Here is a 22,006-nt window from a genome sequence, read left to right as displayed (position 1 = left end):
TGTGAACTGAAAATTTTATAGGGGAAGGAAGGGTGTTAGTTAATTACAACTTCTGAGAAAGCGCCCAGTGCCACCAGATCAACAGGATGCATGTCGCTGTGGCTCTGTGAGACAGCTATAAATGCTTGGACATCATTAAGAAACTGTCCCCGAGACATAACCACAGACACAGAGGAAATTCAGAGAATCATTAGATCTTAATACGAAAATTTATATGCCACAAAGTTGGAAAATGTAAAAGAAATGGACATTTTTTTAGATAAGTACCATATACCAAAGTTGAACCAAGACCAGGTGAACAATCTAAATAGACCTGTCAGTCGTGAAGAATTAGAAGCTGTTATCAAAAATCTCCCTACCAAAAAAAGTCCAGGACCAGATGGTTTCAATGCAGAATTCTACCAGAACTTCCAGGAAGAGCTAATACCTATACTCCTTAATGTATTTCACAATATAGAAACAGAAGAATCATTGCCAAATTCTTTTTATGAAGCTACAGTTACTCTGATACCAAAACCACACAAAGACACAACCAAGAAAGAAAATTACAGACCAATCTCACTCATGAACATTGACGCAAAAATACTCAATAAAATACTGGCAAACCGAATCCAAGAATACATTAGAAAAATTATCCATTATGATCAAGTGGGCTTCATCCCAGAGATGCAGGGCTGGTTCAACATACGCAAATCTATCAATGTAATCCATCACATAAATAAACTGAAAGAAAAAAACCATATGATCATTTCATTGGATGCTGAAAAAGCATTTGACAAAATTCAACACCCCTTTATGATAAGGGTGTTGGAGAGATTGGGTTTACGAGGATCATACCTAAATATAATAAAAGCTAACATCAAATTGAACGGAGAGAAACTCAAAGCCTTTCCACTAAAATCAGGAACACGACAAGGCTGTCCACTCTCTCCATACCTCTTCAATATAGTGCTTGAAGTTCTAGCAATAGCAATAAGACAACATAAGGAGATCAAGGGGATTCGAATTGGAAAGGATGAAGTTAAACTTTCGTTCTTTGCAGACGATATGATAGTGTACATAAGCGACCCCAAAAACTCTACCAAAGAACTCCTACAATTGATAAACACCTTTAGTAATGTGGCAGGATACAAGATCAACTCCAAAAAATCAGTTGCCCTCCTATATACAAAGGACAAAGAAGCAGAGAGGGAAATCAGAGAAACATCACCTTTCATGATAGCCACAAATAGAATAAAATATCTTGGGGTAATTCTAACCAAGGAAGTAAAAGGCCTATTTGACAAGAACTTTAAGTCCTTGAAGAAGAAATTGAGGAGGATACCAGAAAATGGAAAGACCTCCCCTGCTCTTGGATTGGGAGAATCAACATAGTAAAAATGGCAATTCTATCAAAAGCAATCTATAAATTCAATGCAATTCCCATCAAAATCCCATCAAACTTCTTCACAGACCTTGAGAGAACAATAATCAAGTTTATATGGAAAAACAAAAAACCCAGGATAGCCAAAACAATCTTATACAATAAAGGAACTTCTGGAGGCATTACCATCCCTGACTTCAAACTCTATTACAGAGCAAAAGTGTTGAAAACAGCTTGGTATTGGCATAACAACAGAGAAGTCGACCTATGGAATCGAATAGAAGACCCGGGTATTAACCCACAAACTTATGAACACCTGATTTTTGACAAGGGAGCTAAAGGTATACAATGGAAGAAGGATAGCATCTTTAACAAATGGTGCTGGCATAACTGGATGTCAACCTGTAGAAGAATGAAAATAGATCCATATCTATCACCATGCACAAAACTCAGGTCCAAATGGATTAAAGACATCAACATTAATCCGACCACTTTGAACCTGATAGAAGAGAAAGTGGGAAGTAGTCTACAAGTTATAGGCACAGGAGACCACTTCCTAAGCAGAACCCCAGGAGTGCAGACAATAAGAGAAACAATGAATAAATGGGACCTACTGAAACTGAGAAGCTTCTGTAAAGCAAAGGACACTGTCAGTAAGACAAAAAGGCTACCTTCTGACTGGGAGAAGATCTTCACAAACCCCTCATCAGATAAAGGTCTGATCTCCAAAATATACAAAGAACTCAAGAAACTAGACACTAAAACTCTAATTAACCCAATTAAAAAATGGGATACTGATCTGAACAGAGAATTCACAACAGCTGAACTTCGAATGGCCAAAAGGCACTTAAGGTCATGCTCAACCTCCTTAGCGATCAGGGAAATGCAAATCAAAACAACTTTGAGATATCATCTTACACCTGTCAGAATAGCCAAACTCAAAAACACCAATGATAGTCTATGCTGGAGAGGATGTGGAATGAGGGGAACACTCATACATTGTTGGTGGGAATGCAAACTTGTGCAGCCACTGTGGAAATCAGTGTGGTGGTGTTGGGAGCCACCTGGAGGCACAGGTGGTCCTGCAGTTTGGAGGTAGCCACGTGGGGCTGAGCACCCTTGCCTGCACCCTTGCTTGCACATGCTCAGAACAGCAGAATGGCATTAACCAATCAGGACAGCGTTCAAGCCTCTCCACCGCTTAAAAGCAGCTGCCTCTGGGCCCAACGCTCTCTCTCTAAGCTTTCTCTCGTCCCTGCTCTATCTTCCCTTCCCCCAATTTTCCTCAAGGGAATGCTCCAAATAAAGATGTGACCAGAGAAGGAATTCTCGTTTTTGGTGGCGTTCATTCCTGCTGGCCAGGATGCGCGCCGCATGGTGGTTTCTCAGGAAATTGGGAGTCAACCTCCCTCAGGACCCAGCAATTCCACTCTTGGGAATATACCCAAGAGAGGCCCTATCATACTACAAAAGCATTTTTTCAACTATGTTCATAGCAGCACTATTTGTAATAGCCAGAACCTGGAAACAACCTAGGTGCCCCTCAATAGAAGAATGGTTAAAAAGGGTGTGGAACATATACACATTAGAGTTTTACTCAGCGGTAAAAAAAAATGACATCTTGAATTTTGCATGCAAATGGATGGAAATAGAAAATGCTTTACTGAGTGAGGTAAGCCAGACCCAAAAAGAGGAACACGGTATGTATTCACTCATAAGTGGATTCTAACCATAATTAAAGGTCTTTGAGCCTATTATTTGTGATCCTAGAGAAGCTAAATAAGAAGGTGAACATGATGAAGATTATTTAGCTATCCGCCAGGAGATAGGAAATAGACAAGAGTCCCAGATCCTTTATCTGGCGATGGATGGAGATAGAGACAAAGACCCACATTGGAACACTGGACTTAACTCCCTAGGTCCAAACGAGAAGCAGAAGGAAAGAGAACGTTAGCAAAGAAGTCAAGACCAGAGGGAACCTTCATCCGACGATGGGTGGCGATACAGACAGAGACCCACATTGGAGCACCGGACTGAGCCCCCCACGGTCCAAATGAGGAGCAGAAGGAGGAAGAAAATGAAAAAGTAAATCAGGACTGCGAGGGATGTGATCACCCACTGATACAAGGGGACTGATCTAATGAGAGTTCACCAAGGCCTGTTGGACTGGGAAGAAACGAGGACGTGATCCAACCAGATTCTCTGAATGTGGCCGGATTCTCTGAATGTGGCTGGCCCGGAGTCTTTCTGAAAAGCCATTGACAATGACACTGGGACTTGCTTCCTCTGCATATACTGGATTTTGGGGATCCAGTCTCTTTGGATACTCACCTTCCTGGACCTGGAGGGAGGGGGGAGGAACTTGAACTTCCCACAGGGCAGGAAACCCTGACTGCTCTTAGGGATGGAGAGGGAGGAGGAGAGGGAGTGGGGGGAGTGGGAGGGTGTTGGGAGGAGGGGCGGAAATGGAAACTTTTATAATTTAATAAAATTACTTTTTCATAAAAAAAAAAAGAAAAAAGAAACTGTCCCCGAGGTGCAGTGAGCTATCTTCATGGTTTCTGCAGCACGTCTGTATTTCTTATTTTATAGCAATTAAATTATTAATAGGGAGAACAACAGGAAATCTAAAGAGAGCCTATGTGCTTCGACACTATGCTACTTAGTGTTGTACAAGGAAGAAAATGGATAATTATTTTCTCCAAGAATCTCGATGGGAATAAGCTCATGAGCATAGGTAGGTATCCAGACACTCCACAGATGAACTCTAAATACCAGTTGTACTGTGACAAAAATTAGGAAGGTCACACGCCAGGCACCTCTTACGATGATGCCCAGTCGATCATTCCCTGTATAGAGTATGTTTGACCTCTCTCCAGCCCCAGCTACCCTGTCCACTCACCTCCTTCTAGGTGGCATTTTCCCTGGCTCCTTGGGGAAGAGAGAGCTGCTTCTGAGATGAGTTTGAGTGAGAACAGGATACAATCTCCCCATCTGGGGTTCCCTTGCTCTGCTTAGCCTTTAGCACCTGTTCACTGAAAGGTGTCTGTTTTGGGGCTCCAGGGGGACTCTAAGGTGGAATGGCCTCTTTAGTAGTAAGCAGTGATTGAAGGCCATAAGAAGTTAGGTAACAGCATCTTGTGAGGGACCTGGTGGAGAGTGCCGGCCCACATGACCAAGTGGGGTCCCATGTTACACATTAGAGGAATGGAGAGGGCCCCTGCCTCGTGCTGATGAGTTGTCTAGAGTCAGGTTGTTTTTATTTTTAGAGTTTTTTTCCTCTAATTCTTGGGTAACAAAGAAAGGGAAGGGGGATTGCTTTGCAAAGGAGAAATGTGTGCCCTTAAGGATATGGAAAACTGGGAAAGAGGACCCTATTTAATTAATGTGTGCCCATCATATAGGGAGTGGTACCAGTAACCCCTGACAACTGAGAGTCTGGTAGCCTGGGACCTGCACATAAAATCAGCTGTGAAGTAAGAGAGAGACACAGTAATCTGAGCAGTGTCCGGTCTGGATTCGAACACTCAACAGCTTCTCTCTTCCTACAACTTCTCTGTGCTGTTGGTGGTGGATACCATTGGCTCTGTGAGGGTGGTGCAGGAGAAGCCCCAGTCATCACACAACAGGCACAGCGTTCGGTGCCTCTCCATCAGTTTCCAGAGTACCACTGCCCACAAACAGATTTCATCAGGTGACCACTGAAGAGCAGCCTAAAGAATTACAACAGAGAGAAAAGACCGCTGATTTTATCTTATGTGTGAGGACCAAATGAAATCGGAAATCAAGTCAGGATGAACATCATGATGTGATGGCTCAGTTTAACCCTTACTCAACGTTATAGGTTGTTGCTATCATAATTGCCATTTTACCCCTAAGGAGACTGATGGGAAAGTTGTGTACCCATGTTTTTTTAAGATTATATGAGATTCTTTAAATAAAACCTGGTTAGAAGAATGTGAGATAAAAGACAAGTAAAAGCAAAATAGAAAATTATAAAGAAAATGGCAGAAAAAAATAATCTTTTAAATCATTGTCCTTTGAAGACCAGCAATTGTGTAATTATGACAAAGCCTTTGTAATTGGTCTACAGCAATAACTGTGTGCTGTTTGGATTTTAACACCAGTATTCAGCAGGCCCGTGTCTGAGATGAGAATGGCAAACGTGGCCTTACAGAGAGCATGGACATATGATAGCAGGATGCAGGAGGCGTCTGAAATAGTGCACAGAGAACATTCTGCAGATATGCACAGTATCTCCTCCAAGGATTCATTAGCAATTATGACAATACTCAAAGTTTTCCCATGAGATTTCTGTTTCTATAGGAAGTGGGTAACTCTTGTTTTAAATTCTTGTCAGCAAGCCTGAATTTATGCACATTGCTCAAGTAGAGGCAGCTTCTTCCCAGCCTCCTGGCAGTACGCGTCCTTGACCGTGGTCTTCCTGCAGAGGATTCTTGTCCTCTGGACAGGCACAGTCATGAAAGCATCCTCACATCATGTCTGCAGAGAGTAATTATTGTAAGTGCTGCCTCCCTGGGCTATCTAAGGTGTTTCAGAACTGATTCGTCACTAATACTATTTAGAGACTGATAATGGGTACCTTCTGGACATTAATCTTGTCTCTGTTAATTCTCTTTTCTATGGGCCTCTAAGATAAAAATGTCTGTTCAATAAGAAAAGTTTTAGTCTATGACTTGTCTTACTTACTTTCCTTGTTGGTTTCCAGTGGGATCCTTTAGTTCTTCCTTAACCTTAGCTGAGAAGGTGTTTCTCATCAGGGCACACGGAGATGTACAGCTGCCTGTAGGATTACCATCTTCTGGACAACCTACGCTTCCCTGCACTTTTCTAACTGAGGCAGGGAGGCTTTTATGTACTTTCTTCTATTCCCTAAGATTGTGCTTTGGGGAAGTTCATTAATTAGACCACACAGAAGAGACACACCTCCTTAATCCTTTGCTTTCTGTCTGTGCATGAGAAAAGCGCTTCGTGTTCATTTAATTTCCGTCGATGTTATGCTTTTAGTGGGAAACAATTTCCAGTTGCTGTTCTTTCTCTTTTGATAAAGTTTCATGCATTTAAAGATATTAAAATAAGAATCACGCTTATCTTCTGTGTAAGGAAAACCAACCAGCAAATAGTTATTTACCAAGGCATTCATTATTCTAAATACTCTCTCTCAGAAAAATTTTAAGAAAAATGTCAGCCTCCAGAGATTTTTTTTTTTTTTGGCTATCAGATGGTCTTTTATTGAAATGTTTTCTCTTGTTGCTTCTTAGCTAGTTGGACATTCCACAGCACCACTGTTGATGTCATCAATAATGTCATGAGGGTGGTGCTCATCCACATTGCAGCCCACAGACTGTGCAGTACCCAGGATCTCTTTAATAGTTCCAGAAAGTTCTCTGGCTAAAGACCTGTGTCGCATCTGCCGGGCAACGTTGACGATCTCGTCGAAAGTGATATTTCCACTGTGTTTAATGTTCTTCTGCTTCTTCCTGTCTCTTGGTGGCTCCTTGGGGGCTTTGATGATCAGGGCAGAGGCAGAGGGCACCACCTCAATCTGGGCCTGTCTGTTCTGGGTGGTCAGTTTCACTGTAATCCTCAGGCCTTTCCAGTCACCGGTTGCCTTGGCAATATCATCACCAACTTTTTTCGGAGACAGACCCAGGGGGCCGATCTTGGGGGCCAAGGCGGATGTGGCGCCGACCTCACCTCCGGGGCACCTCAGGTACACAACTTTGATCTCATTGGGGTCGAACTTGGGCGGTATGGTGGAGGTGGCTGGTGTTGGATGAACCCGGATTCGGGACGACCGAAGAAAGTTGCACCGTTGCCTCCTCCGAGCCGAAAACCGTAAGGACGGTCGTCCCTCCAGAGATTTTAAAATATCTCAACGGTGAACAGAATGCCTCCATGCTTCCACCAACGTGGGCTGCTAACAAGATGGCACTGATGTTACAGACCTGGGTGCCTTAGTTCCTTAGCTCCATCTGCAAAGGGATGCAGCCCATCCCCAAGGCCCTGACATCTCTGTCATCTTTCTCCAGGGGACTCTCAGTTGTGCTGGGAGCCAAATCTCCTCCAAGAACCTTTGGCCTTATTCTTCTCAAAGTAGAAATGGGGATCCTTCCAGCCTTCACTCTCTCTAATTTCAGTTCTGCCCCATTTAAACTTAGTCTCCTGTACAGTGCTTGGTTTGGTAGAGAGCCTCACTTGTAAGAACAAGTCTGTTGTGAGGTTACAGCCAACATTGTCAACCTCACTCAACCTGGAGAGAAAGGACTGCTGAAACAGCCTTTCTCTCAAGATGGTCTGTCTTGCCTGAAGCAAACAATTCCAGAGACCAGAGATCTATCTGTATGTAGCCCCCACAGTTGTATCAACTTTCTCATTCTCAAGCCCTGCACCTGCTCCTGGAAAGGGTCACAGCTGACTTTTCCCCTGAAAACCCATTGATTCCCACAGGAGAGAGACTGCCCCTCCCCATGTGCTAATAGACACAGTCTCATCTGCTGAGGCCAGACTCTGTCTCTTTACTGTGAGCTCAGAAGTCTAACAGGTTCCCCGTACGTAATAAATCCCAGTCTACCCCGAGCTGCTTCTCTTTCTTGCCCCCTACATGAGACTGAGAAACAGAAATAATGGATTTTCTCTCTGTCTCAGACTGTCATCCCAGGAGTTTACGTAGGTGTTTCTGGTCAGTGTGGTTAATGAGTGAGGATGGACATGAGGTGGAGGTTTGTCAGAGTCAGCTGGACCCGCCCTGCTACACCGGTGTAAGCAACTGTTAAATGATCATCACCGTGAATGATTTCCAAGAGGTCTTTGTTTTTATTACATTGTTTTTGTTACACTATTGGCTTAGTTAACCAATTTTACTTTTACCAGTGACTGTCAGAAATAGATAAAATCTTCTAAGAAAACTAGGAAGGAAATAGTAAAGTTGCTTAGTAGTTTTAGAGAAAAAAAGTAATAATTACTAAAAATATTTTTAAAATAATGGAAACTCAAGGTAAAAGTTATCCAATCATCTCTAGTTAAAACATTTTATTTTCCCAGATTACTGCCCAGTTCCTTTCTTAATGCGTCCATAAGTTGCAATTAAACCTGTGAAGAGATGTGAACAGAAGGCCTTTCTGGGATCAAGGTATACTGTGAGAATTATTGGGTCCACAGGGGTCACACAAAGATGGGGACAGACCCCCAAAGTCTATTAAACCAGAAGCAAACTTTATTCCAGAAAATAAATTAAAAATTAAAAAATAAACCTCCATGGGGGTACAAAAAGCTTATCAGCTAGCTGAGACCACACCCAGTAAGGCTGTGGTAAAGGACCAAACTCGCCCTTTTTATAGCAGGAGGCAACAGGCATTAGGCAATAACAAAAGAATTTTTACAATTTTGAGGTAAAACTCAGATACACATTTCCTTTTATACAATTTCCATGAACAGAATTTTCAGTTAGATTCATGTTTGTATTTAGTCCATTGTTTCTCTCTGGCGCCTCCCGATGGTGTTTATGGAAGCTCTGCATTCCTGGGACAGCCAGGTTTGTGTAGCAGCAAAGGGTATGGGACAATGCACAACCAAAAAGTCAGGGACATCCCGTTATTTAAAGTTAACTCAGCTCACATCAGTTTCTGGTCATAAGTGGCCGGGGTTATCTGAAAGCTGACCTTCAGTTTGCAGAGGCTGCTTCAGCCCTGCAGACAGAGCTATGGGTTGTAAAGCAGAGTAACCCAGTGTTAATAGTTCATCCCTAAGCTGCTGAGAAAGCTGCTGAACTTGCTCTCATTCTCCTAGGCTTACAACTTTATACTTCTTTATTTCTACATTCTTATTCCTAGAATCTTTATTTCTCTATTCTTATTCTTGGACTCTTTAGGCATTATTTTCATTGCTAGAGTTTTATTTGTAAATATAATTTTTATATCAATAAACCTTTTCCTTCTCTATTAAATTCTACCTCCTAAGGCATGACTTGAATATATATATCTGTGTGTGTGTGTGTATTTTATATATATTCAAATCATGCCTGAGGAGATAGGATTTAAATAAATATTTGAATAGATAGATGATAGATAGATAGATATATAGATAGGTAGGTAGATAGATAGATAGGTAGGTAGGTAGATAGATAGAGAGATAGGTAGGTAGATAGATAGATAGATAGATAGATAGATAGATAGATGATAGATAGATAGGTAGGTAGATAGATAGATAGATAGGTAGGTAGATAGATAGATAGATAGATAGATAGATAGATAGATGATAGATAGATGATAGATAGATAGATAGGTAGATAGATAGGTAGGTAGATAGATAGATAGATAGGTAGATAGATAGATAGATAGGTAGGTAGGTAGATAGATAGATAGATAGGTAGGTAGATAGATAGATAGATAGATAGATGATAGATAGATGATAGATAGATAGATAGATAGGTAGATAGATAGGTAGGTAGATAGATAGATAGGTAGGTAGATAGATAGGTAGATAGATAGATAGGTAGATAGATAGATAGATAGATAGGTAGGTAGATAGATAGATAGATAGATAGATAGATAGATAGATAGGTAGATAGATAGGTAGGTAGGTAGATAGATAGGTAGATAGATAGATAGGTAGATAGATAGATAGGTAGGTAGATAGATAGATGGATGGATGGATGGATGGATGGATGGATAGATAGATAGATAGATAGATAGATAGATAGATAGATAGATAGATAGGTAGATAGATAGGTAGATAGATAGATAGATGGATGGATGGATGGATGGGTGGGTGGGTAGGTGGGTGGGTGGGTGGGTGGATGGATGGATGGATGGATGGATAGATAGATAGATAGATAGATAGATACTCACTCTACTCACTCTGTAGTCTTGGCTGTTCTAGAACTTGCTGTGTAGCCCAGATTGGCTTCAAAATTTGTAGCAGTTTCCCTGTCTTTGCATCCTAAATGTTCAGATTACAAGTGTGAGCCATCAATTCCTGATATATAGCTTTTGTTTCTTGACTTTGCAGCAGATATTTAGTGGGTTTTTTATGAAAAGAATTCTCATTTTCTTCAAGTTTTTCTTTCTCTTCCAAATGCTACACCTAAATACATGAATCATCTTGATGTCTGCTGACATGTTCTCTTCCTCTGTCACTATATACATAAATAAGTAAATGAATAAATAAATGTCACTATATGAATATTGTCCATCACTACTTCCTAGCGAGGGTTCTGAGTATTCTGCCAGCATTGTCTGTGGCAGGCACCTGTTCTCAGTCTGAGTGACTTCCCTGAGCCCCTGGATCATCTTCATATGGAAAAGCTGCTCTTGATCACAACATCGTGTTGTTTTCCCATGGTGTGGGCTGCGTTAAGATTCAGGACACATCATGCACAGCTGCTTCCCTGTAGTTCGTCTCCAGTGTTCCTCACCGTGGCTTTTATGCTGCCCTTTGTGCCCGTGGCACTTCAGTGACTGATGTATTCATGACACACTTTGTTATGCTCTCTGGTCCTTTGAGATGAAATTCAAGTGTCTCAAACACATTACTTTGTTGTTGTTTTTTGTTTATTCTGGAAGGTCAGAGGTGTTTTGAGCTGGGCAAGGAAAGAAGGATGAGAAGAAAGCAATTCCTTTGTTCCTTTAACTGATGCTCAAGTATATATGGCATATACATATATAAGTATATATGGGCATATACGTATATATGAGCACATAAGTATATATGGGCATATAAGTATATAAGTATATATGGGCATATGAGTATATAAGTATATATGGGCATATACATATATACGTATATATGGGCATATAAGTATATATGGGCATATAAGTATATAAGTATATATGGGTATATAAGTGTATATGGGCATATACGTGTATATGGGCATATGAGTATATAAGTATATATGGGCATATATGTATATATGGGCATATAAGTATATACGGGCATATAAGTATATATGGGCATATAAGTATATAAGTATATATGGGCATATAAGTAATACGGGCATATACGTATATATGGGCATATAAGTATATAAGTATATATGGGCATATAAGTATATATGGGCATATACGTATATATGGGCATATAAGTATATAAGTATATATGGGCATATAAGTATATAAGTATATATGGGCATATACATATATATGGGCATATAAGTATATATGGGCATATAAGTATATAAATATATATGAGCATATATGTATATATGGGCATATAAGTATATAAGTATATATGGGCATATAAGTATATAAATATATATGAGCATATAAGTATATATGGGCATATAGGTATATATGGGCATATACGTATATATGGGCATATAAGTATATAAGTATATATGGGCATATAAGTATATAAATATATATGAGCATATAAGTATATATGGGCATATAGGTATATATGGGCATATACGTATATATGGGCATATAAGTATATAAGTATATATGGGCATATAAGTATATATGAGCAGATCCCTATAGCGGAAGAAACTGCTCTCTGCTCTCTGAGAAGGTACCGTCTGTGGCAACTGGATTTGGGCAATAAGGAGACACACACAGTGTGAATACAACTCATTTACAGGAGTTGAAGTGGACCTGTGGCTTGTTTTCAAAGTAAACAAGGAATGCAGCCAGGGCCTGGGAGTTAGGGAGGTCTGCCCAGTGAGAGAGAGCATACAGCCAGGGCCTGGGAGTTAGGAGGTCTGCCCAGTGAGGGAGAGCATACAGCCAGGGCCTGGGAGTTAGGAGGTCTGCCCAGTGAGGGAGAGCATACAGCCAGGGCCTGGGAGTTAGGAGGTCTGTCCAGTGAGAGAGAAGACTCGGGTCAGGGAAAAGGCCCTGGAATGGGAGGGACCTCAAGATGGAGGGTTTTCAACAGCGACAGATATTGGTGTGCAGTTCCTCACCCACAGTCCCAAGGTTGAGGACTTCTATACATGTGTTTGTCATGCAAATGTGTTTGAAGCAAAAACTGTCACAGGCTGATTTAAGATATTTTAAGTCTTTGTCTTAATAGTGTGATTATTGATTTTTCAATAGGAATACTGACATGTTCAGAAGTAAGAAAATCTTACTTCATTAGTGGCATACAGTGATTTCTGGTGTTGTAGATTTCTAAATTCAAAAAAGAAAACCTGAATTCAAACCCATACCTTTCAAGGTTTGTGGACCTATGTGAAGTCTTAGGAACAGATTTCTTAAGTGACAGTGTCTTAGTTAGGGCTTTCATTACTGTGAAGAGACACCATGACCACAGCAACTCTTATAAGAGAAAACATTTAGTTGAGGCGCTGCGTACAGTTTCAGAGGTTTGGTCCATTATCATCATGGCAGGGAGCTTGGTGGTGTGCAGGCAGACACGCCTATATCATGATCAGAAGATAACAGGAGGTAGAGTAAGACCCTGGGCAGTCTCTTGAGCATATATGAGACCTCAAAGCCTCCCTCTACAATGGCATACTTCCCCCAACAAAACCACACCTACTCCAACAAGGTCACACCTAATAGTACCACTCCCTTTCGGGGCTGTTTTCTTTCAGACCACCATAGACAGCCTGAAAATTGTTGTGATGCCTGTGGCAACACCCTCCCCCACCCACCCTGTTTGTCAGAAGCTGGACCGTTGTAAATTGTATAACTTCATCCACTTTAATATGTAATTTCCCACAGCAGGGGAGCTCCTGAAAGAATGGCAGGAGAAAGAATGGTTGAGACTGCTCTGGCTGTTGGCTGAAGACAAGCGCACTCTTGGCGTGTAGGACAAGACTTCACCTGAATTGTGCAGATCCTCCACCATGGGAACATCCAATGTAGCCCTGAAGGCCCTGTGAATACCAGCTCCACCCTTGTGAGCAGTGACAGACCCCAGATCTGTAACAGTTACAGAGTAGTCTTCACCGCGTACTGTGTTAATATCCCCAGGGTGTTTGTAGGAAGTGCATATTTCATACAGCCACATGGCACAGAGTGACACTCCTCACGTGATGGTGGCCCCACAGAATGGAGCCAAAATGTTCCAGTAATCTCTTGACACTGCAGCAGTAGCACAGCTTGTCACTCACATAGTGACAGCTGCACTGATAGCAACAGAGCCATCTAGCTGCCAGTCTGTAAATATGTAGCATAGGTACTTAGAGTCCATAATGTGATGATATGTATTTCTACTAATGTTGACAATATGTATTTCTGGTTTGTATGTTTACTATACTATACACTGTGAGTGTTTTACAGTGTATTTATCTTACAATGACATGTATTCTGTGGACCAGCATTCCCTGTCACACTGAAGCTGCCCCACACATCTGCTTACCACAACTCCTGACTATAGCAAAGGCCTTCTCCAAGGAGGTCTACACCTGGGAGGTTTGTGTGATGAAGCTGCCTGGTGACACGGCTCTCAGATCCCATCGTAAACACGGCAGGACTGGACACACTGTTCTTCAGCCACACCTCCTCCCCCGCTCCATTTTTGAGGGTTTGTTGTTCTGTTTTTCCATTTTTTTTGGTGTGTGTGTGTGTGTGTGTGTGTGTGTGTGTAAGCTGTGATGCTAAGGCAGGAGCTCACTAGGTAACCCACCTTACCTGTAACCCATGTTTTTCCTGCTTCATTTTCCTGAGTGCTGAATTCACAAACATGGACAATGCCCAGCCTTCCCTTTCCCTTTGATACAGAATATGCTAGCAATTGCCACGTTTGTGGTTTTGTCCATAGCTACAAGACAGCATGGTTTTATGTCTGACCTAGAGAAGACCCGAGTGCCACCCAGAATGGACACAGCAGTGGGCACAGAAGTGAAAGGTCTGCCTGTCTGGTGAGTGAGCTTGCTGCCTGGTGGAGCCTGAGGAGAGAGCACAGTGGTTTTGCCAGTATTCACATGGTGGCGATGTGTGCCTGTGTAGGAAGGAGCTAGCGCAGTACAAATTCAGCTCAAGCTAATCCACCATCCTTGCTTCAGAGACTAAAATAATAAACCACATATCCTATGCTTTCTTACGACTAGGAGTTCAGATTTGATTTTGGATTTGCTAACTGGATGTTCTCCTGTGAGAAGTGGAAGTTGAAAGTGAGGTGGAGGCAATTCTGCTGCTGCTGACTTACTTCCCCCTTGAGCTTCCTAATTTGTGCCACATTCCCTCTTGGCTCCCTGACTGCTCTGGAGTTGGCAGCAGTGCTCTACGGTGTGACAAATGGCCTTCTCGCCGTGAGTGTCCCTCCGTGTCTTTTAAAGTACCCCTGAAAGTTCATCCTCAAGTTGGTGCTTGAGCTAATGCAGTGTTCAATATGAAAAACAAACAAACAAACAAACAAACAAACAAAAATGACCTCTCTAAACTTAAAGGGAATGGAAGATAGTTTATTTAGGAGCCAAATTTGAGTCACCACAGCCTGGGAATCCAGATTTATGTTACCCAAAATTCCATGTTCCAATGTAGAAGAAACATTTTCATGAAGTTTTGTAGTTTTACAGAATGAATAAAGTCATAAATGAAGGCATTTTTCAAATACATTGGTAGAAACATCAGAAAGAGAGTTACAGCAGGATGGGGGAGCTCTCTTCTAGGGCTCAGATGCCATCTGATGACATTCTTAGCTTGTGGGCTGGTGGCAGTCAGGGATCTGCTAAACTATTAGACTCCAGAAGTCTTTTTATTTTTCAGTCATATGATGTTACCTTTAACACAGAGGTGAGCAAGCGTTGACTATTCAGGAGGCTAAAATCAGCCAGAGATAAGACCTCTGGACCCGCAGCATCTCAACCACATCACAGGCATTCTAGTCAACATCTTTGCAGGCAGGGCTTCTTCCGCAGAAATCTGTTGTTGACACAGGGCTTCTGAAGTAAATCCCTCTCCATTGTGCTAGCTGGAGAAATGCAGCTTTCTCTACCAAATGCTGATTGAGAAAAGAAGGAAAGCCTTCTGCTTAAGAATTTGTAATACATGACAAGAACACAGAACCAAATAAAATAGTGTGAGAAGAGGCAGAAAGAAAAAATAAGATTGGGTGCAAATCATGGACGTTAAGAGAAACTCACTGTTGTGAGTTGAAACCCAGGGTGTAAAAGTATGGCCACAGAATGATATCACTGGATCTCAGAGAAAGGCAGCCATAGGTACCCTTACTTTTGAGGAACAAAAGTAGAAAAAGAGGCATGTTTCAGCACAGATAATGATGGGTGGAGGCTCAAAGACCAGATGAGGCCATGCAGGAAAATTCCATTGCTAATCACTTATTACTTAGATGAGACTAAGACAAAACTGGTGAACAAGGTGACAGAAATGACTCAACACAGGAGACAGTACAGCTGGTGTCATGAATACACAGATTGCCAAGGCTGTGGGTCATTCTCAGAAAGAAAATAAAGAAAAAATAAGTCAATTTACACAGATTAGATACAAAATATTGTTGTAAAAAGAGCGGCAGGCTGTGTTCCCAGCACCCGACTAGTTTACAAATGAAATAATTACACAGAAACTGTATTCATTTAAACACTGCCTGGCCCATTTTATCTAGCCTCTTATTGGCTAACTCTCACATGTTAGGTTAACCCATCTCTTTTAATGAGTATTGTCACTTTACTGTGGTTTACCGGTATGAGTCTAACCAGCATCTGTCTTGGAGAGGAGAGCCATGGCATCTGCCACACTTCCCTTCTTCCCGTCATTCTGTTCTGTCTACTCTGCCTAGCCAAGCTACTGTCCTATCAAAAGGCCAAGCCAGTCTCTTTATTTAACCAATGAAAGCAAAACATAGAAAGAAGACCCTCCGACACCATATCCCCCTTTTCTGTTTAAACAAAAAAGAAGCCTTTAACTTTAACATAGTAAAATTACATATAACAAAACAGTTATCAAGCAAGAATTACAGTTACAATATTTATATCTACTTTATCTTTTATCGTAACAAAGGAAAACTATAGCTATCTACCTATTCTTCAACTCCATCAAATACTCCAGAGGGATATAATATTACCTAAGTAAACAAGAAGTAAGCATCTTCCAAAACTGTAGACAGAGACATCCCACTGCCTGTACAGTCACCCAAAGTTCTTCTGGACCATTGGAGCATCCATCTTCGGCCTTCAGACCCATAGTATCCAACAGACATTTCCATGAAGCAGGAAACTTCAAAGACAGTTCAGTCACTTTTTTTCTGTGTCCTGCAGAATGTCTCACAAATTTTTTTATGAAACAGGAACCCCAAATGATCATCTCATTTTGGCAAGTTCAGCAGTCCTCTCTCTGTGGGTTCTTTGTGTCCAGTTTATGCAACAGTCCAGGCAAGAGCAGTTTCTTGCCCAAATGACTAACCAACTCCATAAGGAGCTTCTTCGATGCCCATCTTCCTCTTGAAGTAGATTGGTGTTGCCAGGAGCAGACATGCCTCATTGTCATGAAAAGCCCTAAGTTATTAAAAACATTAAATGCCATATTCTGTAGTCTTTGAAAGATATGAAGAATGCCTGTCTAACTGAAATGTATTTCTATATATCTAGAAAATCTAACTAACATGACTACAAGCTTGACTATTATTGATTACTATCCATTAACCTATATTTCTTAGTTATACATTACATTTTTAAATGAACTACACAATCACAATACCTTAATCAATATCAGAAATACATATACATATAACAAAATTGACCTTAAATTTATATCACTAAAGCAAAATTCATACCAATGCAAATTATTCATATCTATATCATATCCCCCTTTAAATGTAAAAGAACATTTATAAACAATATTTGAGAATATGGGCACAGTAATTTTTCTCCAAACTCCTTCGTGCTGTATAGGGGCACTGTTAATCAGGTCTTTTATGGTATATCCTGTGTGCCACGTTCATCTCAGTTGGCAGTTGAGTGAAGTAATTTTTTGAGGGTGTTCACAGCAACCTTTCAGGAGGGAGGGGTCTATCATACCATATTGGGATAGAAGCAATCTACAGGGTCTCATCCTCTGTGAAAACAAAAGAAGACCCTCTTCCAAAGCATCATATCCTTAGGCCCAAATTCTGAAGTCATATTACCTTTATAATAATATATATGGTGGTTTAGCTTAGCAGCCCATACAATGAAATGTCTCTCTGTACTTAGATCCTTCACAGTCAAAAAATTCAAAGAAAATTCAATATACAGAATCCAAATTCTCTGTGAATTTTCCATTTTTTACACGGCTTATTTTTCTTCTTTAATCTATGAGTATCTGTACTCTGTGTCTTTAAAGACTATCCTTTTTTTAAAGCATTAACTTTATTCTCTATATTTTTTTTCTTCTCTCTCCGAAGCCTACATATGTCTATCTAACACTATGACTCATTTAGAGGTCTTTTATGTCTGAATCTTCCTATTGCGTTGCCTGAGATATAAAGCATTAGAAAGAAAGATCATCAAATGAAGAAAAGCTTCAGAACAAAACTATGGTGACATTTTGGAATGTTTTATATGTTTTGCTTTTTGAATATTTTACAAAAATAAGCTCCAGATACAATATTCATTGCTTCAGCCTCTCTCTTAATCTTATATGTCCTGGCTTTAGGTTTGGGGAAAGATAAAGCAATTCCGCAGAATTCCTTCATGGTTCATGTCTCTGCATCTGCCTTGAATTCCTGCCCCGACTTCACTTGCTCACTGTAAGCTATGCAAGAAAATAAACATTTTCTTCCCCAATTGTCCTTAGTCACAATGCTTTGCACAGGAACAGGGCAAACTAGTGCACCATCTTCTTACTAAGGAGGCAGTTAGGCGAGGGGCATTCTCAGCCTGTTTAGTTGCATCAGGGACATTCTGGAAACCCGAAGAGGTGGTTTTCTGATAGGAGGGTTGCTTGTTTTCTTTTTCTCCCCCTCGGAATGCCAGAACCGAGTCTTTAGATATCAAACCAGAAGTCCTGGTTCAGATCCCCACACACAGGAAACCAAGTGAGAAACCCTAACTTGAGAGTCTATGTACATTTATCTAAGAAACATTTCTACAGCTGTGTAAAAATATTATCTCATATGACTCACAATGTGAATGAGACCCTGTCCTAACGGCAGATTTTAAGGTAAAGTGCTTTGATGGTCTCTTGGTGACTATGCCGGCCAGGCTGCCAGGTGTCTGTCAGGATCCAATTCAAATGAGGAATCTGGGTCGGTCATGCTGTGTTGTAGTTGCCAGTGTTGCCTCACAGGGTTTGCCTGAAAATAGAATCCGTGATGGGAATCCCACGCGTGTAATCATACTTGATGTTCGGAGGGTTGTACAGTGCTTGTGAAAGCACCGGTGGGATTGTTAGCGAGTGTGACCCCAGCTTCCTCTCTGCTAGCGGGGCCATCAAATGGATGCCAAGGTTACTTCCTGCTTCAGCGTTCCTAAAACAAATTAAAGAAAAAACTTCACTAGATTACCTGCTTTACTTGTTTTTGTTTGTTTGTTTGTTTGTTTTTCGAGACAGGGTTTCTCTGTGTAGCCCTAGCTGTCATGAAGCTCACTCTGTAGACCTGACTGGTCTCAAATTCAAAGATCCACCTGCCTCTGCCTCCTGAGTGCTGAGATTAAAGGCATGCTTCACCACTACAGGCTTGCATTTTATAAGTGTTGGGGACTGTGGACCCCCCAACCATGAATTTCCTGTCACCCCTGACTGTTTTCCTATGCTTGAAGCTGCTCTGAGCATGAGATCCTCAGGAGTCCATGATGACAGGGAAGTGGTTTCTCGTGGGCTTGCAGCTGAGAATTAGGGTGTCGCCATTAGTAAAGGAGTCCCTATATAAGCTGCCCTGGAACACAATAAAGGGGGCATTCTTGGCATTATTGATCTCTCTCTCTCTCTCTCTCTCTCTGTGTGTGTGTGTGTGTGTGTGTGTGTGTGTGTGTGTGTATGTGTGTTTTAATCTCCAGGCCCTTACCCGACTCACAAACCCTACCATTGCGCATATAGCAGGCATTGCGCTACAATAAGTATTCTATAAAAATAAACGCATTTTATCTTCCCTACCATTCTGTGTGCTCTCCATGCTACAACTAGTTAATAAAAAAGAACAGAAAGAAGTAACTTGTTATAGGTTGCTCATACTTTCCTCTCTCCGTTTGGCTCTTAGCCTCCCTTTTTCTACCTCCGAGTAAGTTCCTGTTTATCCACAGAGTAGCTTTGGCCTTGCCAGCATTGCCTTTGTAGATAAAGAGGAACACTTTGGAGTGTTCTGCATACAGAGACGTGTGGGGTGTCCTCACAAAACACAGCTCTCACCTTAAAGAGAGTAGGATCATTCTGGGGTTAGTTCTAACACAGAGGTGAGCAAAACAGGAGTCTTCAGGAAACTAATGCTAGCTCAAGTGAAGATAATTAGCTCCTTTTCAGGATTCTTGTTTTCAGAGGTCATAACAAGCTTTCTGAGAAATATCTGCTCTTATTATTAATTGCTTGATCTATTGTTTTTTTTGTATTATTCTGCTATTGAATAAGTGCTTTCTCTTTACAATCTCAGGTCATGGAACTTTTAAATTGCTATTTAGTAGCAAAGCATTCTTCCTCCCTTGCAAATTTTCTTCTCAATACCCCTAACTGACCTTCCTTCGGATTCTTTAACACTTATTTTTACAGGAATAAACAACAGTAAACTATTCCTGGACTCTCAGGACATGGGAAAGGAGATTCGCTCTCTACTGACGTGCAGGAGGAAGAGAGAGGCGTGGTGCCTCCGACTGCTCGCTTCTGCTTGGTACCTGCAGATCTCTTCAGTTCAGGCAGAGATGAACTTGTAACTTGTTGTAAATCCAGAACACTGTGAATTGGAAATGCATTTGACACACCTACCAGACACTGTAGGTCACAACGCTGAATGTTGTCCAGTGTGGTCGTTTATTGTCATGATCCCGGGGTGGGGGGAGGGGGAGCTTTGACGTACCACACTGGCCACCACCGAGAGAGGGTCACACTGCATCATCACGAGGTAGAAAAAGACCAAGATTTGGAATTCAAAATGCAGATTCCCCTGCCTGCACGCTGCTTTCTCACCATTGTGAGAACCATCTGCTAGCTCCAGCTCGACCTTGTAGAAAGGGTTCATTTTCTGAAGCGAGAACATTCAAGGTGAAGTCTCCTAGTTACAGCTGAGCCCCCGCCTGCTGACCCTGCCTGGGATCCCTGGCGCCATCCTTCATGAGGAACACAGCATCCACTCAGTGGAAAGGTGGGGTTTGTAGTGTGCAGTCCTGGTCTTCACTTCAGCGTTGGTCCAGCCAGTGTGCTGACCTATTTCATTGATGACACGCTGTCTGTTTCTGTATTCTCTGCCCTTACTTTGTATTCAAACCTGGCACGGCATTGTTCTGAATCAGTGGTCCCTTCCTAAGCCCCATTGGATTGTGTTGTGAAGGATCCCATTTCCACCTTCCAGCCTGGGCTGGCCACCTGCCCTCAGATCCCCCTGATCCCATTGCCTCTTGGACCTAAGTCTACTTCCGGGTTGTCCTCAGTTCATTTGCCAACCTTCCTGAGTGATTTTTACTTTGCTACTCCCACTAAGACTTATCCTGGTGGCCAACTCTACCCTAGGGTCTAGGTATTCCTAGGTTTCTATTCTTCTATCCTGACCCATTCAAAATAGGTCAGGCTTGTGTCTGAAGCTTGACAAAATCCTCTCCACTAGAGCTGTGGCTGTTATTATTCATATGACATGTGGCTTTGGACTGAACTATGTCATATGCTTCCAGCTCTTTCCACCTGTGAGGAAACTGGCATAGACTGCACTGTTAGTAGAGCATCTGGGCCCTGTGTAGTAAAACATGCAGGACCACATTGCACACAAGCACACAATCTCTTTCCTGTCTTCTCTCTCCAACTTTCTCTCTCTTTTCTCCTCCCCTCTCTTCTCCTCCCTCTCCCCTCCTCTCTCTTTCCTCTCCTCTCCCTTCTCTTCCCTCCCATCCCCTCCCCTTTCTTTCCCTCTCCTCTCTTCTCCTGTCATTCTCTCATCAGTAAATCACACAGGTTGGCCTGGAACTCATGATCCTCCAGAGTGTTGGGGCTACCAAGCCTTACTACATATCAACATTGTTAACCTCCATATTTTAAAGATTCAAAATGTGTTCTTTTTGTGTATATATTTGTTATAAAAAAAGATATAAAATACAACCAAAACAAAAAAACATGAAATTTATACTGTTCAGAAATAATAATTCTTTATCTCTTCAGTTACATCATCTTATTTTCTCAGATCAAACATTATATAAGATATATATATATGTATATATACACATATATCTTATGTAAAAGTCCCCTAAAAGGATACCCAGACCTCTCTAACATTCATTATTATATCCCTTTTGTACTTCTGAATGATTGGATCTTTAAAATTGTGTTTATAATTGAAATAATTGATGTGGGCAAATTTGCTTTCCAGTAAATGAATGTGGGGATTAGGTTAAAGAATTATTTTATGTCTATGAATATTTGACTGCATGTATGTCTGTGTACCACATGTGTGCCTGGTGCCTGCAGAGGCCAGAAGTGGGTATCAGAGTTCCACACAGCTGTGAACTGCCATGTGGGTGCTGATACTCAAACCTGAGGACTGTGGACAAGCACCCAGTACTCTTGACCACTGTGTCGTCCATCGTTCTAGCACCTTGTGGGGGTGAAC

The 22,006-nt window shown here is 41.5% G+C and overlaps 1 long non-coding RNA gene and 1 pseudogene across 1 annotated transcript in view; one reads left to right on the top strand and one right to left on the bottom strand.

Annotated features, from left to right (window-relative positions):
• Positions 1–18,050, top strand: part of LOC148118829 (uncharacterized) — a 42,010-nt gene extending 23,960 nt beyond the window's left edge. The window contains exon 3 of the long non-coding RNA XR_015735782.1: positions 13,048–18,050. This is a non-coding gene — a long non-coding RNA (uncharacterized LOC148118829). The remainder of the gene's footprint in view (positions 1–13,047) is intronic.
• On the bottom strand, positions 6,607–8,741 carry LOC148118830 (large ribosomal subunit protein uL11 pseudogene; annotated as a pseudogene).
• Positions 18,051–22,006: the final 3,956 nt, after the last annotated feature.

The sequence above is a fragment of the Myodes glareolus genome, chromosome 20 (assembly GCF_982192425.1).
Source record: "Myodes glareolus chromosome 20, mMyoGla1.1, whole genome shotgun sequence".
Taxonomy (NCBI): Eukaryota; Metazoa; Chordata; class Mammalia; order Rodentia; family Cricetidae; genus Myodes; species Myodes glareolus.
This window is presented reverse-complemented; position numbering and strand designations above follow the sequence as displayed.